General features: G+C 43.6%; 1 pseudogene; it reads right to left on the bottom strand.

The window, feature by feature from the left end:
* Positions 1 to 651: 651 nt before the first annotated feature.
* Positions 652 to 2,071, bottom strand: LOC121920747 (annotated as a pseudogene).
* Positions 2,072 to 4,463: the final 2,392 nt, after the last annotated feature.

Below are 4,463 nucleotides of genomic sequence, written 5' to 3' on the forward strand. Positions count from 1 at the left end.
CAAATCCCCTTCAAGCCCTTCCTCCAAACCAACGAGGGCCCTCCCCCCTTCCTCAGAGGAGTCTGTGAGGGCAGCAATAGCTTCAAGGGCTGAGACTGTGCATACGCACATGCCCTCAAAGGCTCCCTCCTGACCATGTGCAGGGATCACCAGGGCCTTGATTGTACTGCAGCTGCTGCTGCTTATTCCACTGGATGCCTTTACGGGAAGAGAAGGAGTGCCTCCTTCCTTCCTTCATCTGAGGAGACTTGAAGGAGGCTGGAATGAAGCCCAAGGTAAGTAGCCTGACTCAGGAGAGAAGGGTCTGCTTTGTACATATAGCTCTGCCTGTCTGTTTGGATATGCGTATGTGTGTGTCTTTTTGCTTCTTATGGCTGGGAATGGAGCTGAGGATTGAGGAGAGAAGAAAGTGTCAGTTTTAGAATGATAGAGTGCAAATTCAGAACTTCTGTGCATCAAAGAGTCCAGTCTGTTGAAACAGCAAATAACTTTATTGAGAACACATAGTCAGAAATTTAGCATTTAAGGCATAAGTGCCCACCCCAAGCAAAAAATACATTAAAACCTGAAAACCTAAAATTCCACCCTCAACCAAACCTAGCCCCCACCTCCAATTCCCACAGTCTATGCCCCACAGTTAACTAGGCCCCCTTTGCCATTCCCAGAAACTAGCCCCTTTCTGTTACTACTGGCCCCCAACTTTCTTCAGCCAACATCCCACACATTCCAAAGGCTATCATTCCTATAACTATTCTGTACAGCTGCAACAAATCCCAGTCCCCCATCTAGCTAACCTATACTACTACCCATAATCCCCTGCCAAATTTATAAACCAAAGCAAATGTCTATAGTAATAGCAATGGAAACCTAAACTTAACAAAATATTATTTTAAAACATAAACAGATATATGAGCTGATAAACATTACAAATAAAAACAAAAGGTCATTTTCTTAACACCATTGGGTCGAAAATGTATATTTATATTCCTTCTTGACAGAATTAATGTTAGTTCACTGTTGAGATTTGTGTGGCTTCTCTCCTGTGTGGACTTTCTGATGTATCACTAGGTATGACTTTGAATAAAAACCTTTCCCACAATGCTGGCATTTGTATGGCTTCTCTCCAGTGTGGATTCTCTGATGTGTCACTAGATATGACTTTGAATAAAAACATTTCCCACATTGCTGGCATTTGCATGGCTTCTCTCCTGTGTGGATTCTCTGATGTCTCACTAGGTATGACTTTGAATAAAAACATTTTCCACAATGCTGACATTTGTGTGGATTCTCTCCTGTGTGGACTCTCTGATGTATCACTAGGTTTGATTTCTGAGAAAAACATTTCCCACAGTGCTGGCATTTGAATGGCTTCTCTCCTGTGTGGACTCTCTGATGTATCACTAGGGCTGACTTGAAAGCAAAACATTTCCCACAATGCTGGCATATGTATGGGTTCTCTCCTGTGTGGACTCTCTGATGTATCACTAGGGCTGACTTGAAAGCAAAACATTTCCCACAATGCTGGCATTTGTATGGCTTCTCTCCTGTGTGGATTCTCTGATGTATCACTAGGGCTGACTTCTGAGAAAAACATTTCCCACAATGCTGGCATTTGTATGGCTTCTCTCCTGTGTGGATTCTCTGATGTATCACTAGGTATGACTCGAGAAAAACATTTCCCACAATGCTGGCATTTGAATGGCTTCTCTCCTGTGTGGACTCTCTGATGTATCACTAGGGCTGACTTGAAAGCAAAACATTTCCCACAATGCTGGCATTTGTATGGCTTCTCTCCTGTGTGGATTCTCTGATGTGTCACTAGATATGACTTCGAATAAACACATTTCCCACAATGCTGACATTTGTATGATTTCTGTCCTGTGTGGACTCTCTGATGCATGCCAAGGACTGACTTGTAGGCAAAACATTTCTCACAATGCTGGCATTTGTATGGCTTCTCTCCTGTGTGCATTTTCTGATGTTTCACTAGGCCTGACCTCTGAGAAAAACATTTCTCACAGTGCTGGCATCTGTATGGATTCTCTCCTGTGTGCACTCTCTGATGTCTCACAATTTCTTCTGTAAAGAAGGACAATGATATACAAGACTGAATATCAGAGTTAAGAGAGGAGGGTATTACCCCAAGATTTAGCCCCCATTCACCCCTATCTATTTGAGATTAAATTAATAAAGTTGCTGAGAGTGACTCGATCATGACCCTGTTGTGGATGCCCCCAATCCATGGAACAATTGTATCCTTACTCATAGGAGCTAGCAAAGAAGATATTGTGGGTGAACTTCCTTGAGGGAATCAGTGGAAGCAGAAAGTTAGACAAAGGACTGTTGAAAGAATATTCCATTAAATGTGTAAAATATTTTGATTTATGGGTGGCATCATATCCTGTGAGACTGCCATAGAGTGCTGATTCAGAGCACCTGGCATGATGCAAGCTAACTGCAGAGGTTGCTTCATGCTGTGTGGCACCAGGAGATGGCTCACAACCAAAACAGTCACATGTGGATTGGTGTGGACTGGATTTGATTGGAGTTGTGTGGACAAGAGAAAGTGATGGAAATCAGAGAGGAGAGTTTGCAAATATTTATATTATTTTGCAACTCAAGATAGAGAACTTCCAAGACTTGCATGAAATCAACTCTGTCTGTGACTTTTTTGGGGTTTGTGGAAAATGGTCAGTTCATTGCCAATAGCTATATCTGGATATTTGCTTCTGTACTCTGCTATGTTATTGCTGAGCTGCATCTGGGAATGTTTTCCTCAGATTGCATTGTACATTGGCTTGTGTACGGGACTGGGATTCAGAGCCAAGAAGCACCTCAGAGCCAGGGTGGTAATCCCTTTTTTCTAACTTATTTCTTGCAAACACCCATAGATTTCAATTTGGTTTCTAGGGAATCAAAGATAGAGCTAAAGTAGCTCAGGTAGAAAAAAAGAAACATTAGAGAAATATGTGTTTTTGTGTCCCCCTTTCCTCCTTTCATGCATATTATTCATAATTGCTAAATGGCAGTCCTTAATATTTCTGAAAACAAGGGCTTGACCTGGTTCTCATCAGTTCACTGAAACCTGTTCTTAAAATCTGTCAGGTTAATGGCTGCCTCCCAATGTGCAAGACCCCTCTCCTGGCCCTTCCCAGATGTCCCTTCCTGGCCGCACAGAGGCTAGGCGATCCTGGCTTTGCTCCCGACTTCCCTTCCTGGCTCCCAGAGGCCTGATCCCATTCCCTTTCTCCCTCCGCTCTCCAACCTTCCCTCTTATCCATCTGCACTACTTCAGCATTTCACCTTAAGCATCTCTTCCCTGCCTTTCTATTTTTCACATTCCCTCCATCTTTCTATCAGAAACACATACCCACAGTGTGTGATGCATAAAAGGGACACTTTGAGGCCCATTTGTTGAGAAAGACAGAATAATGGACTTACAAATCACTCATTGGGAAAGGCACAGCAAGCGGGCTGGGATCTGGACTCCAATTTTGGTGAGGATGAAGCACTGGAGAGCAGCCTTAACACAGTCTTAAGACATCTTCAAGATGGGGATGGACTACTGTTGGGGATTGGGGGATCACATTGGCCCCCTAGGGATTTCAAGGGTACCCACACATTGTATTGCCTGGGGGGAAATGAAATAACATTTTGCCCCTTAAGATCCCACAGGATCCCTTTGGGGAAGTGGAGGCCATTTTGCCACTGTTAGCCCCTCTCTAAGCCATTACTGGGCCAAGAGAGATCTTTTTCCCCAAGAAGCCTCTCCAGAGCTTCAAAAGGCTGGAACAGGGGCCAAAAAAGCCAGGAAACATGCTCAGGGATGTGCTGAGGACCATTTTGGGTGAAAAGCATTAACCTCCATGGCTCCTTCCCACAGAATCGTAGAATTGGCAGTTTAGGAAGGGTTATTTAGAATCCTTAGAAACTGGACAGCAATAGTGCCTCACTAAACTACAAATTCCAAGATTCCACAAGATGTTGTTATGACAATGAAACTATGTGTGAAAGGTAACTAGGAGTCCTAGTAGATGAACATGAGACAACAGTGTACTGTGGCCGATAAAAAGGCCAATGTGATCCTAGGCTGTAACAAATAGAAGGATAGTGTCGAGATCAAGGGATGTAATAGTGCCACTCTATTCTGCTTTGGTCAAGACTCACTTGCAATACTCCTATGTCCAGTTCTGGGCACCAAAATTCAAAAAGGATGTTGAGAAGCTGGAGTGTGTCCAGAAGAGGGTAGCAAAAATGATGAAGGATCTCAAAACCATCAAGCCCTATGAGGAGCAGTTTAGGGAGTTGTCTGTGTTTAGCCTAGAGAAGAGAAAGTTAAGAGTGGATATGATAGCCCTGTTCAGATATTTGAAGAGATGTTGGACCATGGGCTGCGATTCCATGAGGAAGGACTTCTGGCAAGGGTTGGGTTGCATCTCACGCCAGTTAGCAGAAACGTTTTT

Source organism: Sceloporus undulatus, chromosome 2 (genome assembly GCF_019175285.1).
Source record: "Sceloporus undulatus isolate JIND9_A2432 ecotype Alabama chromosome 2, SceUnd_v1.1, whole genome shotgun sequence".
Classification (NCBI taxonomy): domain Eukaryota; kingdom Metazoa; phylum Chordata; class Lepidosauria; order Squamata; family Phrynosomatidae; genus Sceloporus; species Sceloporus undulatus.